This window comes from Ambystoma mexicanum, chromosome 8 (assembly GCF_040938575.1).
Source record: "Ambystoma mexicanum isolate Mex_15411 chromosome 8, UKY_AmexF1_1, whole genome shotgun sequence".
NCBI lineage: Eukaryota > Metazoa > Chordata > Amphibia > Caudata > Ambystomatidae > Ambystoma > Ambystoma mexicanum.
Genome location: NC_090929.1, coordinates 2,778,648 through 2,798,472, shown reverse-complemented (window position 1 = coordinate 2,798,472; position 19,825 = coordinate 2,778,648). Strand labels below are relative to the sequence as shown.

The 19,825-nt window shown below is 52.3% G+C and overlaps 1 protein-coding gene across 2 annotated transcripts in view; it reads right to left on the bottom strand.

Annotated features, from left to right (window-relative positions):
• Positions 1 to 19,825, bottom strand: part of COL27A1 (collagen type XXVII alpha 1 chain) — a 1,990,256-nt gene that overhangs the window by 335,356 nt on the left and 1,635,075 nt on the right. The gene's annotated exons all lie outside the window — the stretch shown is intronic.

Genomic DNA, 19,825 nt, shown 5'->3' with positions numbered 1-19,825 from the left:
GAAGAGAATGGCATGCATAAGCCACAACAGAGGTTATTAACTTTGAACTTTGGACTGAGGCACACTGAAGCCTTGATAAGAAAAGGATATGCCAAATTTTGATTGAGGACACACAAATTGGAAGAAAATACAGTATCCAGACTCGTTCCAAACAGAAATATTATTCAGACTCACTTATGGGCTCCCACAGTAGCGACATCACCAAAGACGTCCTGAGTTACTTTGACCTAGTCTTAAGGTCATACCCATAATTGGTGGGAAGGCTCACCAGCATCACTGAATTTCTTCAAGATCCTGAAAACAAAAAGACAATAAGGAGGCTGCTCACTGTGATTGCCGAGCAGTTTCTCCTGCTTCCGGAGTACAGAGAGGAAAAAATAAATGTCCCAAACAGAAGAAGAAGTGAATAGGCTTATCAGCGTGCTGTTCTTTCACTTAATTGAAGACTGTCCAGATCTTGTTGGGAGAAACACATACGTTTTGACATTTCTTTGAGATCCAGCAAAAACAGAACGTTTAAGTATAATCCTGAATGGAATTATCATCCAAGTTGCTTTACACACACATCGAGATTGCAGAAACTGCTCACAGTGAGTGAGGGCCAAACACTTTCAAACTTTAGCAAGGGCAGGACAAATGTCCTTGTCACCAGAAGATAGCAGTTTGGCCAGCAACGTCTTCTTTCGTCTAATTGAGGATTTTCCAGAACTTGTGGGGAGACCTGCCAGTGATGACGTCCTCACATTCATATGAGACCCAGCTAACTCTACACAGATGAGAATGCTCTTCCATGGTATTGTGATGCAAGTGGAACTTTCTAACCATCAACAGAATTATCTGAGAAGATTTTAAAACTTTCAGCCGAGGGACAGATCGAGAAGGTATTGCCGGAGCGTCACTCTTGTTACACTGACAAGGACACAACATGTCTTCTGGAGTGAAACAGATAAGAGGAATCGATTGGGAGCTTGTGTACTTTGAACATGCCCAGCAAAGAGACTTGCATAACCAAACAAAAGAACTGTATCCAGAGACGATAGACAATCCATTGTCCAGGCAAAGAAGGACATTGTTTCATACCTGCAACCCACAAACAGAAACGGCAGAATCCAGAGATAATATTGTCTAGAGTGGATTAAAAGTTAGTTTTCTTTCCTCAGATGATCGAGATGGGCAACCAAAGTAGCAATCTTGTCATCCCTCAGGAGGAGAGACGCTCTTATTGTTCCAGAACAAAATGCTGTAGATTAACCTATACAGGAATCATGTTCCTATGCATTGCATTTATCATTGTTTTACTGTCACTGACGATCAGAACTGCACTTTCTATTGGTGCACAAAGTGTTCCGATTCCAGTGCACCCACCTAATGATGTACACATGAAACCCACGAAGGCACCCAGACCTTACATAGTCATTACAGTCCCTAGAAGGTCTGATAGTGGAATGAGTGAACTTGAGATGGAAGTGATTAGCAATGACACACACACACCTATGGTAACAAACAAATTGAAAAGCCAGAGACAGGGTCGGCAGAGTAAGAGTGAAAGAAGGTTACTGACAACCACATGCATGAAACCTTGAATGCACGCACACCAGGTCTTGTGTCAATAATTACAGAACCACATGCCAAAGAAGACGGGAAGGTTGGACAGCCAACAATGAGAAGCTCTACTATAAGTGAAGTTAAAAACCAAATGAAGAAAGCTGAACTAGTGAAGAGACAAAAGGAGTTGGAGAGGAAGCCAACTGAAACAACATTAATGAACACACCTGATCCAGCACTGAAAGAGGCAAATGCAAGCCCAGAGAAATCTTACAAGCACAGATGATAGCAGAATCAATATGGTCGTTCGTAACCAGAGCTAGGGAAAGACAAGAGGACCGTCTTCTACCCAATTGGTACAGATGAAGAGACCTGAACCATGGATTGAGGTACCTGAGAATCCTCCAGCAAGAAGAAGCCATACAGATGCATTCAAGGACGTAGTTATAACAAACTACATGAGAATCTTGAGACTCAAGAGAAGCATACAAGAAGATGACAGTGAGCTAAACGACTACTTGGACCGCAGAGCACATTTGGGAAATAACATATGGTACCAGCATATGAAAGAAGTTGGAAGACAGAATTCAGAGGGGGAATGCTTTGTTTGTGCACTCCTACCTTATAGCATGGGGAGGTCAAAGATCTTTGTAGCTGTAGAAATTGATGTCCAGACAGCACACTGTCTATTTATTTATTTATTTATTTAGATTTGTAGAGCGCACTGCAGCCCACGGGCATCGAGGCGCTAAGTGGTGCTTATGGAGGCTTACTTAAGGGTTACATGAAAGCTGCCCAGTAAGATTCTTATACATGGTAAGGTTAATACAAAACCTAAGAGAGAGTTGTGTGTTCAGCAGGCTGCAGCAGTTAAGCAGGATAAGCAGGTTTAGAACAACAGATTCAAACAAAGAGCACGGTTTTCATCGCCTTATGGAAGGCTGCATGGGAGTCAATGCTCCTGATGTGTGGTGGTAGAGCATTTCAGTTTTGCGCGGCCTGGGTGGGGAAGCTGTTTCCACTGGCACGTTTTTTGAGAGTTTTGGGAACAGTGATAAGATTTGTGTACGGTGTTCTAGCTGGCCTGAATGAGAGGGGTTTGGTGATCCTCTGGGCCAGGTATCACACGTAGCAATGTGCATGACCAGAAGCCAGTTCATGGGAAGTGATGCCTCACTGAAATGGGCAACTGAAGCAACTGATCCAAATGAATATGATTATGTCCAGGACATAAAGACAAGAAACAATGGAAAGACAAAACACATTGTGATCAGATATGAGAAGCCTGGAGTTAAAGGAGTAGAGATAAGAAGAGAAGAAAATCACAAACTAAATGTTCAAGGAAAGACGCCAGAAGAGGCTCGAAAGTGGAAGAAGAGAGGCCAAATGCAAATTTGGGGAACAGTGCTTTCACCAGATGGATGGGAGAAAGGAGTGGTGATAGGTTGGGCATAGATGGTCTTTGGTCACTACGAGCCCACCATTAATATAGTGTAAAATGGATGCAATGAATATTGCAAAACTGCTAACATGGGTCGAGGACAGAGGGGGACCCTTACAGATAGTGCCACTGTAAAGCCCAAATTCTGCTTCAGGAATAATGGCACCAGGAAGATGGGGGAGAATCAGAACTGTGGACGAGTTTTTGACGCTGCAGGAATGATACACGGTACTGCAGTGATCATGGATCAATTTTGGGCATGTGGATTCACAGCATATATCAGACTGCAGAGAAACTAGGGAGGTATATGAACAATAGTGAATGTCCATGTTTCAGCTTTGGTGATTCCGAAAAGTTACCTGAATATTGACAGTTTCCTGAAAGCAGATGCTCACCTGAGGAAGAAGAAATCTGTGGAATTGATTAACCGAATGAAGCACGAGAATTACTTTTCTGCCAAATCCATAGAAGCTTTTGATGCTACCCCTTATGAACAGAGGCTGTTCAGTCAGACTTCTTCAGTGTTCACGACAATTTTCATGCCAAGAATTCAGGTTTGAGCGAATACTAAATGGTTGCAGGTGACAAGATGGGAGTTATTGCAGACCATCAACACGACCATAAAGTGATTCAAAGCAATCAAGGAAGAGTTAAGAGCGATTTGACTAATGACACTCCAGAACAGATATGTCTTTGACATGATCACAGCCATGGATGGAGGTGTTTGTACAAAAATCGGAGAATCATGTTGCACAACAGAGGCCATAGGTATGCTGACAAAACTACAGAACCAAATGATTGAGGAAACTGACGAAATGGAAGACGACAGTTGGTTTGGATCACTATTCTCATGGGTTCCGCAATGGATGGCAGACGCATTCAAGTTCCTAGAAGCCCTGCTAGTGATGATATTGCTCAGATTCTGTGTTATCAAGATAATAATCTCTCAGTGTCAGAAAACTGCGAAAAAGGCCATAGGGATGAAGATCATGATTGTTGTCGAACCTGGGTGGAAGCCCAAAGACCTAACTGATGAAGAAATAAGAGACTTTGTGAAAGCCAGCATTCATGCACCAGAAAGAACAAAGTTTTGATATCCCAGGAAACATAGAAATTATGTGGGAAGATGGATCTATTGCAGCCCAAATCGACAGTGTCAACTAATGACGTGGAACAAGGATGAACACGTAAGAACAGCAGGAAGTCTAAAAGGAGTCATAAAGATATGGACCCCAACGAGACATGTCTTCAGACCGTCATGTATGGACCCAGAAGATGAAGTAAAAGTGAATACAGAGGATCCAAAGATGATGGATACAAAGGAAGAAGTGAAAGTGGTCGATGAATCGCCCAGATGGGAGAGTGTAGAGGAGGTCCCAAGTGCGGCCCCCACTCCAACCGTCGATTTTGAAGTACCAGGAACATTCATGCCGAAGTATGTGAGCTATGAGGAGCAAATAAACCAGAACAGAGCCGCAGTGGGGCTCTGTCCAGTACCTATCAGAAGAACTGCACCCATTGAGGTACCAACACCTAAGAAAACCTGGACAGTAAAGTATCCATTGAGAAAACCATATCAACAAATGAAACAGAATGAAGATTGTTAGAGTACACTCCCTGAAGAAGGTCTTAAAGGAAGACGAATGGTGACCTCACAAGAACCCAGACTGACTCACATATAGAAGGTATGACGACCTGCGAGTGACAAGAGGAGACGAAACGCCATGGAAAAGGGACATCGTGAACCTAAAGTGAAACGACGATGTCAAGTGTAAGAAGCTTATGCCATGAGCACGGCGAAGGTATTCATTTAGTTTACATGTGTACATATGCTGGGAAGCGCAAGAAAGCTAAGAAAATCGTGTGGCTTGCAATGTTTATTAGTAACAAATATTGCGTCAAGGGCCACTTGTACATACCTACCTCAATAGAAGCACGTTATATAAGTATACTTCCACTACGCACAAGGCCAGAATCAACCAAAGGTTACTAGAGGTCGCATGAGGAGAGTTTCATAGTTAACAAATCAAGAATGAAAGACAGAAGTGAAACTCAGACAGAGACAAATCGCACCAAAAAGCCAAGGTCGTATCAGCTAAAATAGGCCAACGGTGGATACAATTAATGAAGCAAGGAACAGAATATCCTGCTCAGAAAGGTCAAGATAGGAAGCAGAAGGCAGGTGGTGGGCAAAACGAAAATCAAATACTCGGATTACATGGAGAATGAGCTGATTTTACAGTGTCTGAATCATGTGACCAGCCGAGCGAGAAGATGGGGGACTTTCACACCTATGCATGGTGGTGTGCCATGCAAAGGTATCAGAACTTTTCCAGACATAGATGCAGTCTCAAGGCCGACCACAGTGAAATAATTGAAACATGACCATTGAAATGATGATTGATTGTAGCATTAATTGGAAAAAGGGTGGGGGAGCTGACGTGCACCCTGCACCTGGCCGACCATTCTGCATGCTGCTAGGCAAAGTGGAAAAGTATGAGTGGGGTTGGTGCCAACCCAATCATAATGGGCCAAGTAATCTAGGGTCCTATAGTTTGTAGAACCAATGGGACGTTGTACATTTAGTGATGTCTACATTAGCCATTTTTAAGGTAGGGCTTAGATGCCCCACCTGACAGTGTTTACCCAATCCCCTCACTCCATTACCATATACAGATATAGTACCTATATTAAAGTCACCTTCCTACAACCAATAGATTTGCATGCAACATTTTAAGCGTTACGCGTCAGTGATGAGTTTTTGACGGCCAATCACTGCTCATCACACAACAGCTCATCAAAGACCTCCACTGATCATTAAACCGCAGATACATCACAAGCTAGACACAAACACTGCTCATCACGCAGTTCAGCAAATACCAACATTGATCATTAAACCACAGCTACAGCACAAGTCAGACTCATTCAAGCACTGCTCATCCCACAACAGCTCATCAAATACCAACACCGATTATTAAACAGCAGCTACAGCACAAGCTAGACACAAACACTGCTCATCACGCACCAGCTCATCAAACACCAACACTGACCATTAAACAGCAGCTACAGCACAAGCTATACACAAACACTGCTCATCATGCAACAGCACAAGCCAGACTCATCCAAGCACTGCTCATCACGCAATAGCTCATCAAACAATGACACTGATCATTAAACCGCAGCTACAGCACAAGCCAGACACAGCCAAACGCTGCTCATCAAAACAGCTCATCAAACACCAACACTGATAATTATTCCCACAGCAACAGAATAGATGCAGACATCTTAACACCCCCCCCCCCCCAGAACACTGGCTCCAAACTAGAATATTCACAGCCCAGTTCTGGCAAGCAAACCACACTTAGGGCACAAAGGCTCGGGCTGCCTACAGGGCAATAGGGCAATGACCGGAGGGCAACCCATCAGCCTGGTGTAGCTGCATTCTGTTGGATATTCTGGGCCACTTCCATGAGTTAATGAACTGAGCGGCTGGTAGCTCTGACCAATGATATTGACTCCAACTGAATTCACATTCAATAGTTGCCGCACATGTAACCCACAATGTGCCCTCAGATACTTCCTGACCTCTTTGTGGTAAAGTATATTCAAAAGTGGAGACCATTAAACATCAGTTGGTCAACTGTGGGGGGATGAGTGAGGCGCAGGGAAAGTGCCTAAACCCATTGATGAAGAGCTTCAAGACTATGGATGATGAAGAGCGTTGAGAAGCCCCTGACCAACGGAGAAAGGACGTCATGGGTCATAGCAGCAGTGTCTGCGACTAGCAGCGAGTAACAAGAATGTAGGACCACATTAAGGGTGTGACGACCACATTAAGAGTGAGATGACCACATTAAGAGTGAGATGACCACATTAAGAGTGAGAGGACCACATTAAGAATGAGATGACCACATTAAGAGTGAGAGGACCACATTAAGAGTGAGATGACCACATTAAGAATGAGACGGCCACATTAAGAGGGAGATGCTCACATTAAGGGTGTGACGACCACATTAAGAGGGAGAGGACCAGATTAAGAGTGAGATGACCACATTAAGAGTGAGAGGACCACATTAAGAGTGAGATGACCACATTAAGAGTGAGAGGACCACATTAAGAGTGAGATGACCACATTAAGAATGAGACGACCACATTAAGAGGGAGATGCTGACATTAAGGGTGTGACGACCACATTAAGAGGGAGAGGACCACATTAAGAGTGAGATGACCACATTAAGAGTGAGAGGACCACATTAAGAGTGAGATGACCACATTAAGAATGAGACAACCACATTAAGAGGGAGATGCTCACATTAAGAGTGAGATGAACACATTAAGAGGGAGATGCTCACATTAAGAGTAAGATCACCACATTAAGAGGGAGATGCTCACATTAAGAGTGAGATGACCACATTAAGACGGAGATGACCACATTAAGAGTGAGACGTTAGCACTGAACTCGAAAGAATCTGTAAGTAAACCAATATTTTCACTGGGATCGGAATGATCGTAAATGACAAAGTTCTTCTTATCAAACTTTGAAAGGGGAAAGACTATATTGGAAATAGAATTGGATGAATTTTCGTTTTATGGATACATTTTCATTTTATGGATAGGAAATATGTAAAAATGGTTAAATCAATTCAATCAAATAAAACATTTTAAAAAAGTGATTGTAGTACTCCTTTTTGGTGCGTGGGCGTATCTTTGTCCCACTCCAACCCTTGACCTGCCTCTTCTCTCTTTGGACCTCTCCAGTCTCTCAAGGGGCCACTTCAATCGTCTATTTTTACCCCTCCCACTCCCAAAACTCCTAATGGATCTCCCACTCTCCATTTGGCTGCTGGTTCTCTCATTCGGTCATGCATGGTGAGAAACAGGAAGTCAGGCAGAATCCTCGGTACGGAGTGGGGCAACTGGAGCAAGTGCTGGAAAGATGCATGGCGAAAGACAAGAAGTCAGGCCGGATCCGCGATGGAGAGAGGGGCAACTGGAGCAAGTGCTGGAGAGCTGCCTGGTGAGAGACAGGAAGCCAGACAGGATCCTCAATGCAGAGGGGGGCAACTGGAGCAAGGTCTGGAGAATTGCCTGGCGAGAGGCAGGAAGTCAGAAAGGACCCCCGTTGTGGAAGGGGGCAACTGTATCAAGTGCTGGAGAGCTGCCTGGCGAGAGACAAGAAGTCCGGCAAGATCCCCGGTGCAGAGGGGGGCAACTGGAGCAAGAGCTGGAGAGATGTATGGTGAGTGACAGGAAGTCGGGCAGAATCTCTGGTGCGGATGGGGGCAACTGGAGCAAGCGCTGGAGAGATGTATGGCGAGAAACAAGAAGTCAGGCAGAATCCCCAGTGTGGAGGGGGGCAACTGGAGCAAGTGCTGGAGAGCTGCATGGCGAGGGACAGGAAGTCAGGCAGAATCTCCAGTGTGGAGGGGGGCAACTGGAGCAAGTGCTGGAGAGCTGCATGGCGAGAGACAGGAAGTCAGGCAGAATCTCCAGTGCGGTGGGGGGCAACTGGAGCAAGTGCTGGAGAGCTGCCTGGAGAGAGACAGGAAGTCAGGCAGAATCTCCAGTGCGGAGGGGGGCAAGTGGAGCAAGTGCTGGAGAGCTGCCTGGCAAGATACAGTAAGTCAGGCAGGACCCCCAGTGTGGAGGGGGGCAACTGGAGAAAGTGCTGAAGAGTTGCCTGGCGAGAGACAGGAATCCAGGCAGAATCTCCAGTGCGGATGGGGTCAACTGGAGCAAGTGCTGAAGAGCTGCTTGGCGAGATACAGGAAATCAGGCAGGACCCTCAGTGCGGAGGGGCGCAACGGGAGCAAGTGCTGAAGAGCTGCCTGGCGAGATGCAGGAAGTCAGGCAGGACCTCCGGTGTGGAGGGGGGTAATGGGAGCAAATGCTCAAGAGCTGCCTGGTGAAAGACAAGAAGTCAGGAGGATCCCTGGTGCAGCGGGGGGCAACTGGAGCAATTGCTGGAGAGCTGTCTGGAGAGAAACACGGAGTCAGGCAGGATCCCTGGTGCGGATGGGGGCAATTGTATCAAGTGCTGGAAAGCTAGCTGGATAGAGACAGGAAGTCAGGCAGGATCCCCGGCTCGGAGGGGGGCAAATGGAGCAAGTGCTGGAGAATTGCCTGGCGAGAGACAGGAAGTCAGGCAGGATCCCCGGTTCGGAGGGGGGCAACTGGAGCAAGTGCTGGAGAGCTGCATGGCGAGAGACAAGAAGTCAGACAGGATCCCCAGTGGGGATGGGGGCAACTGGAGCAAGTGCTGGAGAATTGCCTGGCGAGAGACAGGAAGTCAGGCAGGATCCCTAGTGCGGAGGGCGGAAACTGGAGTAAGTGCTGGAGAGCTGCCTGGCGAGAGGCAGGAAGTCAGGCAGGAACCCCAGTGCGGAAGGGGGCAACTGGATAAAGTGCTGGAGAGATGCATGGTGGGAGACAGGAAGTCAGGCAGGATCCCTTGTGCGGAGGGGGGCAACGGGAGCAAGTACTGGAGAACTGCCTCGCGAGAGACATGAAGTTAAGCAGAAACCCAGGTGTGCAGGGTGGCAACGGGAGCAAGTGCTAGAGAGATGCCTGGGGAGAGATAGGAAGTCAGGCAGGACCCCCGGTGTGGAAGGGGGCAAATGTATCAAGTGCTGGAGAGCTGCCTGGCGAGAGAGAGAGAGAGTCAGGCAAGATCCCCGGTGTGGAGGGGGGAAACTGGAGCAAGTGCTGGAGAGTTGCCTGGAGAGAAACAGGAAGTCAGGCAGAATCTCTGGTGCGGAAGGGAGGTAACTGGAGCAAGTGCTGGAGAGCTGTCTGGAGAGAGATTGGAAGTCAGGCAGAATCTCCAGTGCGGAGGGGGGCAACTGGAGCAAGTGCTGGAGAGCTGCCTGGAGAGATACAGGAAGTCAGGCAGGACCCCCGGTGTGGAGGGTTGCAACGGGAGCAAGTGCTGAAGAGCTGCCTGGCGAGATGCAGGAAGTCAGGCGGGACCTCCAGTGTGGAGGGGGGTAACTGGAGCAATTGCTGGAGAGCTGTCTGGAGAGAGAAAGGAAGTCAGGCAGGATCCCCTGTATGGAGGGGGGCAACTGGAGCAAGTGCTCGAGATCCGCATAGCGAGAAACAGGAAGTCAGGCAGAATCCCCGGTACAGAGTGGGGCAAATGGAGCAAGTGCTGGAAGGATGCATGGCGAGAGACAAGAAGTCAGGAGGGATCCGTGATGGAGAGAGGGGCAACTGGAGCAAGTGCTGGGTAGCTGTCTGGAGAGAGAAAAGAAGTGAGGCAGGATCCCCTGTATGGAGGGGGGCAACTGGAGCAAGTGCCGGGGAGCTGCCTGGATAGAAACACAAAGTCAGGCAGGATCCCTGGTGCGGAGGGGGGCAACTGTATCAAGTGCTGGAAAGCTAGCTGGATATAGACAGGTAGTCAGGCAGGATTCCCGGTTCGGAGGGGGGCAAATGGAGCAAGTGCTGGAGAGCTGTCTGGCGAGAGACAGGAAGTCAGGCATTATCCCTGGTGCAGAGGGCGGCAACTGGAGCAAGTGCTGGAAAGCTAGCTGGATAGAGACAGGAAGTCAGGCAGAATCCCCGGTTCGGGGGGGGCAACTGGAGCAAGTGCTCGAGAGCTGCATGGCGCGAAACAGGAAGTCAGGCAGAATCCCTGGTACGGAGTGGGGCAAATAGAGCAAGTGCTGGAAGGATGCATGGCGAGAGACAAGAAGTCAGGTGGGATCCGTGATGGAGAGAGGGGAAACTGGAGTAAGTGCTGGAGAGCTGCCTGGCGAGAGGCAGGAAGTCAGGCAGGAACCCCAGTGCAGAGGGGGGCAACTGGAGCAAGTGCTGGAGAGATGCATGGCAAGAGACAGGAAGTCAGGGAGGATCCCCGGTGCGGAAGGGGGCAACTGGTGAAAGTGCTGGAGAGATGCATGGTGAGAGACAGGAAGTCAGGCTGAATCTCCGGTGCGCAGGGGGACAAGTGTATCAAGTGCTGGAGAGTTGACCGGCAAGATACAGGAAGTCAGACAAGACCCCCGGTGTGGAGGGGGCAACTGGAGAAAGTGCTGAAGAGTTGCCTGGTGAGAGACAGGAAGTCAGGCAGAATCTCCAGTGAGGATGGGGTCAACTGGAGCAAGTGCTGAAGAGCTGCCTGGCGAGATGCAGGAAGTCAGGCGGGACCTCCAGTGTGGAGGGGGGTAACTGGAGCAATTGCTGGAGAGCTGTCTGGAGAGAGAAAGGAAGTCAGGCAGGACCCCCTGTATGGAGGGGGGCAACTGGAGCAAGTGCTCGAGATCCGCATGGCGAGAAACAGGAAGTCAGGCAGAATCCCCGGTACAGAGTGGGGCAAATGGAGCAAGTGCTGGAAGGATGCATGGCGAGAGACAAGAAGTCAGGAGGGATCCGTGATGGAGAGAGGGGCAACTGGAGCAAGTGCTGGATAGCTGTCTGGAGAGAGAAAAGAAGTGAGGCAGGATCCCCTGTATGGAGGGGGGCAACTGGAGCAAGTGCCGGGGAGCTGCCTGGATAGAAACACAAAGTCAGGCAGGATCCCTGGTGCGGAGGGGGGCAACTGTATCAAGTGCTGGAAAGCTAGCTGGATATAGACAGGAAGTCAGGCAGGATTCCCGGTTCGGAGGGGGGCAAATGGAGCAAGTGCTGGAGAGCTGTCTGGCGAGAGACAGGAAGTCAGGCATTATCCCTGGTGCAGAGGGCGGCAACTGGAGCAAGTGCTGGAAAGCTAGCTGGATAGAGACAGGAAGTCAGGCAGAATCCCCGGTTCGGGGGGGGCAAGTAGAGCAAGTGCTCGAGAGCTGCATGGCGCGAAACAGGAAGTCAGGTAGAATCCCTGGTACGGAGTGCGGCAAATAGAGCAAGTGCTGGAAGGATGCATGGCGAGAGACAAGAAGTCAGGAGGGATCCGTGATGGAGAGAGGGGAAACTGGAGTAAGTGCTGGAGAGCTGCCTGGCGAGAGGTAGGAAGTCAGGCAGGAACCCCAGTGCAGAGGGGGGCAACTGGAGAAAGTGCTGGAGAGATGCATGGCAAGAGACAGGAAGTCAGGGAGGATCCCCGGTGCGGAAGGGGGCAACTGGTGAAAGTGCTGGAGAGATGCATGGTGAGAGACAGGAAGTCAGGCTGAATCTCCGGTGCGCAGGGGGACAAGTGTATCAAGTGCTGGAGAGTTGACCGGCAAGATACAGGAAGTCAGACAAGACCCCCGGTGTGGAGGGGGGCAACTGGAGAAAGTGCTGAAGAGTTGCCTGGTGAGAGACAGGAAGTCAGGCAGAATCTCCAGTGAGGATGGGGTCAACTGGAGCAAGTGCTGAAGAGCTGCCTGGCGAGATGCAGGAAGTCAGGCAGGACCTCCAGTGTGAAGGAGGGTAACTGGAGCAATTGCTGGAGAGTTGTCAGGGGAGAGAAAGAAAGTGAAGCAGGATCCCCTGTGTGGAGGGGGGCAACTGGAGCAAGTGGTCGAGAGCTGCATGGCGAGAAACAGGAAGTCAGGCAGAATCCCCGGTACGGAGTGGGGCAACTGGAGCAAGTGCTGGAAGGATGCATGGCGAGAGACAAGAAGTCAGGAGCGATCCGTGATGGAGAGAGGGGAAACTGGTGTAAGTACTGGAGAGCTGCCTGGCGAGAGGCAGGAAGTCAGGCAGGAACCCCGGTGCAGAGTGGGGCAACTGGAGCAAGTGCTGGAGAGATGCATGGCAAGAGACAGGAAGTCAGGCAGGATCCCCGGTGCGGAAGGGGGAAACTGGTGAAAGTGCTGGAGAGATGCATGGTGAGAGACAGGAAGTCAGGCTAAATCCCTGGTGTGGAGGTGGGCAACTGGAGAAAGTGGTGGAGATCTGCCGGGTGAGAGACAGCAAGTCAGGCAGGACCCCTTGTGCGGAGGGGGGCAAACGGAGCAAGTGCTGGAGAACTGCCTCGCGAGAGACATGAAGTTAAGCAGAAACACAGGTGCGCAGGGTGGCAACGGGAGCAAGTGCTAGAGAGATGCATGGGGAGAGATAGGAAGTCAGGCAGGACCCCCGGTGTGGAAGGGGGCAAATGTATCAAGTGCTGGAGAGCTGCCTGGCGAGAGAGAGAGAGAGTCAGGCAAGATCCCCGGTGCGGAGGGGGGTAACTGTATCAAGTGCTGGAGAGCAGCCTGGAGAGAGACAGGAAGTCAGGCAAGATCCCCGGTGCAGAGGGGCGAACTGGAGCAAGTGCTGGAGAATTGCCCGGCGAGAGATAGGAAGTCAGGCAGAATCTCCAGTGCGGAGGGGGGCAACTGGAGCAAGTGCTGGAGAGCTGCCTGGAGAGATACAGGAAGTCAGGCAGGACCCCCGGTGTGGAGGGTTGCAATGAGAACAAGTGCTGAAGTGCTGCCTGGCGAGATGCAGAAAGTCAGGCAGGACCTCCAGTGTGGAGGGGGGTAACTGGAGCAATTGCTGGAGAGCTGTCTGGAGAGAAAAAGGAAGTCAGGCAGGATCCCTTGTATGGAGGGGGGCAACTGGAGCAAGTGCTCGAGAGCTGCATGGCGAGAAAAAGGAAGTCAGGCAGGACCTCCAGTGTGGAGGGGGGTAACTGGAGCAATTGCTGGAAGGATGCATGGCGAGAGACAAGAAGTCAGGAGGGATCCGTGATGGAGAGAGGGGCAACTGGAGCAAGTGCTGGAGAGCTGCCTGGCGAGATACAGGAAGTCAGGCAGGACCCTCGGTGTGGAGGGGCGCAACGGGAGCAAGTGCTGAAGAGCTGCCTGGCGAGATCCAGGATGTCAGACATGACCCCCGGTGTGGAGGGGCGCAACGGGAGCAAGTGCTGGAGAGCTGTCTGGCAAGAGACAGGAAGTCAGGCATTATCCCTGGTGCAGAGGGCGGTAACTGGAGCAAGTGCTGGAAAGCTAGCTGGATAGAGACAGGAAGTCAGGCAGAATCCCCGGTTCGGAGGGGGGCAACTGGAGCAAGTGCTGGAAAGATGCATGGCGAGAGACAAGAAGTCAGGAGGGATCCGTGATGGAGAGAGGGGAAACTGGTGTAAGTACTGGAGAGCTGCCTGGCGAGAGGCAGGAAGTCAGGCAGGAACCCCGGTGCAGAGGGGGGCAACTGGAGCAAGTGCTGGAGAGATGCATGGCAAGAGACAGGAAGTCAGGCAGGATCCCCAGTGCGGAAGGGGGCAACTGGATAAAGTGCTGGAGAGATGCATGGTGGGAGACAGGAAGTCAGGAGGGATCCGTGATGGAGAGAGGGGCAACTGGAGCAAGTTCTGGAGAGCTCTCTGGTGAGAGACAGGAAGTCAGACAGGATGCCCAGTGCAGAGGGGGGCAACGGGAGCAAGTGCTGAAGAGTTGCCTGGTGAGAGACAGGAAGTCAGGCAGAATCTCCAGTGAGGATGGGGTCAACTGGAGCAAGTGCTGAAGAGCTGCCTGGCGAGATGCAGGAAGTCAGGCAGGACCTCCAGTGTGAAGGAGGGTAACATTGCTGGAGAGTTGTCAGGAGAGAGAAAGAAAGTGAGGCAGGATCCCCTGTGTGGAGGGGGGCAACTGGAGCAAGTGGTCGAGAGCTGCATGGCGAGAAACAGGAAGTCAGGCAGAATCCCCGGTACGGAGTGGGGCAACTGGAGCAAGTGCTGGAAGGATGCATGGCGAGAGACAAGAAGTCAGGAGGGATCCGTGATGGAGAGAGGGGAAACTGGTGTAAGTACTGGAGAGCTGCCTGGCGAGAGGCAGGAAGTCAGGCAGGAACCCCGGTGCAGAGGGGGGCATCTGGAGCAAGTGCTGGAGAGATGCATGGTGAGAGACAGGAAGTCAGGCTAAATCCCTGGTGTGGAGGGGGGCAACTGGAGAAAGTGGTGGAGATCTGCCTGGTGAGAGACAGGAAGTCAGGCAGGATCCCTTGTGCGGAGGGGGGCAAATGGAGCAAGTGCTGGAGAACTGCCTCCCGAGAGACATGAAGTTAAGCAGAAACACAGGTGCGCAGGGTGGCAACGGGAGCAAGTGCTAGAGAGATGCATGGGGAGAGATAGGAAGTCAGGCAGGAACCCCGGTGTGGAAGGGGGCAAATCTATCAAGTGCTGGAGAGCTGCCTGGCGAGAGAGAGAGAGAGTCAGGCAAGATCCCCGGTGCGGAGGGGGGCAACTGTATCAAGTGCTGGAGAGCAGCCTGGCGAGAGACAGGAAGTCAGGCAAGATCCCCGGTGCAGAGGGGGGAACTGGAGCAAGTGCTGGAGAATTGCCTGGCGAGAGATAGGAAGTCAGGCCGAATCTCCAGTGCGGAGGGGGGTAACTGGAGCAAGTGCTGGAGAGCTGCCTGGAGAGATACAGGAAGTCAGGCAGGACCCCCGGTGTGGAGGGTTGCAATGGGAACAAGTGCTGAAGTGCTGCCTGGCGAGATGCAGGAAGTCAGGCAGGACCTCCAGTGTGGAGGGGGGTAACTGGAGCAATTGCTGGAGAGCTGTCTGGAGAGAGAAAGGAAGTCAGGCAGGATCCCCTGTATGGAGGGGGGCAACTGGAGCAAGTGCTCGAGAGCTGCATGGCGAGAAACAGGAAGTCAGGCAGAATCCCGGTACGGAGTGGGGCAACTGGAGCAAGTGCTGGAAGGATGCATGGCGAGAGACAAGAAGTCAGGAGGGATCCGTGATGGAGAGAGGGGCAACTGGAGCAAGTGCTGGAGAGCTGCCTGGCGAGATACAGGAAGTCAGGCAGGACCCTCGGTGTGGAGGGGCGCAACGGGAGCAAGTGCTGAAGAGCTGCCTGGCGAGATGCAGGAACTCAGGCAGGACCTCCGGTGTGGAGGGGGGTAACGGGAGCAAATGGTCAAGAGCTTCCTGGTGAGAGACAAGAAGTCAGGAAGGATCCCCGGTGCAGAGGGGGGCAACTGGAGCAATTGCTGGATAGCTGTCTGGAGAGAGAAAAGAAGTGAGGTAGGCTCCCCTGTATGGAGGGGGGCAACTGGAGCAAGTGCCGGGGAGCTGCCTGGCGAGAAACACAAAGTCAGGCAGGATCCCTGGTGCGGAGGGGGGCAACTGGAGCAAGTGCTGGAAAGCTGTCTGGCAAGAGACAGGAAGTCAGGCATTATCCCTGGTGCAGAGGGCGGCAACTGGAGCAAGTGCTGGAAAGCTAGCTGGATAGAGACAGGAAGTCAAGCAGAATCCCCGGTTCGGAGGGGGGCAACTGGAGAAAGTGCTCGAGAGCTGCATGGCGAGAAACAGGAAGTCAGGCAGAATCCCTGGTACGGAGTGGGGCAACTGGAGCAAGTGGTGGAAGGATGCATGGTGACAGACAAGAATTCAGGAGGGATCCGTGATGGAGAGAGGGGCAACTGGAGCAAGTGCTGGAGAGCTCTCTGGTGAGAGACAGGAAGTCAGACAGGATGCCCAGTGCAGAGGGGGGAAATTGGAGTAAGTGCTGGAGAGCTGCCTGGCGAGAGGCAGGAAGTCAGGCAGGAACCCCGGTGCAGAGGGGGGCAACTGGAGCAAGTGCTGGAGAGATGCATGGCAAGAGACAGGAAGTCAGGCAGGATCCCCGGTGCGGAAAGGGGCAACTGGAGAAAGTGCTGCAGAGATGCATGGTGAGAGACAGTAAGTCAGGCTAAATCCCTGGTGCGGAGGGGGGCAACTGGAGCAAGTGGTGAAGATCTGCCTGGTGAGAGACAGGAAGTCAGGTAGGATCCCTTGTGTGGAGGGGGGCAACGGGAGCAAGTGCTGGAGAACTGCCTTGCGAGAGACATGAAGTTAAGCAGAAACCCAGGTGCACAGGGTGGCAACGGGAGCAAGTGCTAGAGAGATGCATGGGGTGAGATAGGAAGTCAGGCAGGACCCCCGGTGTGGAAGGGGGCAACTGCAGAAAGTGCTGGAGAGATGCATGGCGAGAGAGAGGAAGTCAGGCAGGACCCCCGGTGTGGAAGCGGGCAACTGTATCAAGTGCTGGAGAGCTGCCTGGCGAGAGAGAGAGAGAGAGTCAGGCAAGATCCCCGGTGCGGAGGGGGGCAACTGGAGCAAGTGCTGGAGAGCTGCCTGGAGAGAAACAGGAAGTCAGGCAGAATCTCTGGTGCGGAGGGGGGCAACTGGAGCAAGTGCTGGAGAGCTGTCTGGCGAGAGACAGGAAGTCAGGCAGAATCTCCAGTGCGGAGGGGGGCAACTGGAGCAAGTGCTGGAGAGCTGCCTGAAGAGAGAGATAGGAAGACAGGCAGAATCTCCGGTGCGGAGGGGGGCAACTGGAGCAAGTGCTGGAGAGCTGCCTGGAGAGAGACAGGAAGTCAGGCAGAATCTCTGGTGCGGAGGGGGGCAACTGTATCAAGTGCTGGAGAGCTGTCTGGCGAGAGACAGGAAGTCAGGCATTATCCCTGCTGCAGAGGGCGGCAACTGGAGCAAGCGCTGGAAAGCTAGCTGGTTAGAGACAGGAAGTCAGGCAGGATCCCCGGTTCGGAGGGGGGCAACTGGAGCAAGTGCTCGAGAGCTGCATGGCGAGAAACAGGAAGTCAGGCAGAATCCCCGGTACGGAGTGGGGCAACTGGAGCAAGTGCTGGAAGGATGCATGGCGAGAGACAAGAAGTTAGGAGGGATCTGCGATGGAGAGAGGGGCAACTGGAGCAAGTTCTGGAGAGCTGCCTGGTGAGAGACAGGAAATCAGGCAGGATCCCCGGTGCGGCGGGGGGAAACTGGAGTAAGTGCTGGAGAGCTGTCTCGCGAGAGGTAGGAAGTCAGGCAGGAACCCCGGTGCAGAGCGGGGCAACTGGAGCAAGTGCTGGAGAGATGCATGGCAAGAGACAGGAAGTCAGGCAGGATCCCCGGTGCAGAAGGGGGCAACTGGAGAAAGTGCTGGAGAGATGCATGGCGAGAAACAGGAAGTCAGGCAGGAACCCAGATGTGCAAGGTGGCAATGGGAGCAAGTGCTAGAGAGATGCATGGGGAGAGATAGGAAGTCAGGCAGGACCCCCGGTGTGGAAGGGGGCAACTGGAGCAAGTGCTGGAGAGCTGCTTGGAGAGAGACAGGAAGTCACCTAGGATTCCCGGTGCTGAGCGTGAGTGGTGGAACGTTGAGATCTAGGACAGTGGAGTGCATGGGCTATTATTTGGGACCACACGGTCCCGGAGAGTACACATTTGACCTGTGAAGCAGCGTCCCTGAGTACGCAGGGTGGGTGATGGACACATCTGGTGCGATACGTGGGATGATAGTGGTACAGGGGTCACTTGACGCAAAGGGCTCCATGCCTCTGGTTAGAAGCCCTTTTAAAGACACTTGGAATCATTACGTAAATACCAGCTATTGCGTTCTTCTTATTGTGCGGAACGGGGTCTGTTTAAGCGCGGGGTGATGGGGTCTGCAGTGGACCATCCTTCTGAGGGCCTGACCCCTGCGTTGGACGTGACAATCAGGTACGCATGTCGGTACACATGTGATCAGGGTGCCGTGGGGTGCTCGGTTTAGCAGTGTGATGTCTATCACGAGACCCAGTAGCCCTTTCTCAATGGAGCTCCCTAATGTTTCGTGGATCGCACAGCTGTTCGGCCTCCCTGCTCGCTTGGTGGATCCGTAGATCTAACCTGCTCTCTTTCCATCTCCCCACTGTCTCTCCAGCTTCTCCCTGAGCATTGGGCTACTCCCTCGTTAGATCTCATCCACTCCTAACTGAACCCCACTTTCTCATAGACCTGCCCCATCGCTTGTTGCACCTCCCACTGGATCGTCTACACTCTCATTGGCTGCCTGTCTCTTACTATCATCTTCACAGTCTTGTTTTTGGGGAGCATATCTTCATCTCTCTGAGCATTTACTCTGGTTGAACTTGCGAGCACAGTTGGTTCTCCCAGGAATGGTGTGGGTGGCCTTGGCACATACACCGACTCCCCAATACAAATCAATGTGCCATTTCAGAATGCGACAGGGCTTGCAACAGGGCATGTGACATGGCATGTGACAGGGCACGTGACAGGGAATGCGACAGGGCATGCAACAGGGCATGCAACAGGGCACGCTACATGGCACGCAACAGGGCATGCGACAGGGCACGTGACAGGGCATGCGACAGGGCACGCGACAGGGCATGCGACAGGGCACGCAACAGGGCATGTGACTGGGCACATGACAGGGCACATGACACGGCATGTGACAGCTCATGCGACAGGGTACGTGACAGGACATGCGACAGAACATGCGACAGAACATGCGACGGGGCATGTGACAGGGCACGTGACAGGGCATGTGGCAGGGCTCGTGAAAGGGCAAGCGAAAGGGCATGCGTCAGGGCACATGACAGGGCATGCAACAAGGCAGTCGACAGGGCACGTGACAGGGCATGTGACAGGGCATGTGATAGGGCACATGACAGGACATGCGACAGGGCATGCGACAGGGCACATGACAGGGCACATGACAGGGCACATGACAGGGCATGTGACAGGGCATGCAACAGGGCACGCAACAGGGCATGCGACAGGGCACGTGACAGGGCATGTGACAGGGCACGTGACAGGGCATGCGACAGGGCACGCGACAGGGCATGCGACAGGGCACGCAACAGGGCATGTGACTGGGCACATGACAGGGCACATGACACAGCATGTGACAGCTCATGCGACAGGGTACGTGACAGGGCATGCGACAGAACATGCGACGGGGCATGTGACAGGGCACGTGACAGGGCATGCAGCAGGGCTCGTGATAGGGCAAGCGAAAGGGCATGCGTCAGGGCACATGACGGCATGCAACAAGGCAGGCGACAGGGCACGTGACAGGGCATGTGACAGGGCATGTGATAGGGCACATGACAGGACATGCGACAGGGCATGCGACAGGGCACATGACAGGGCACATGACAGGGCATGTGACAGGGCATGCGACAGGGCATGCAACAGGGCACGCGACAGGGCACGTGACAGGGCACA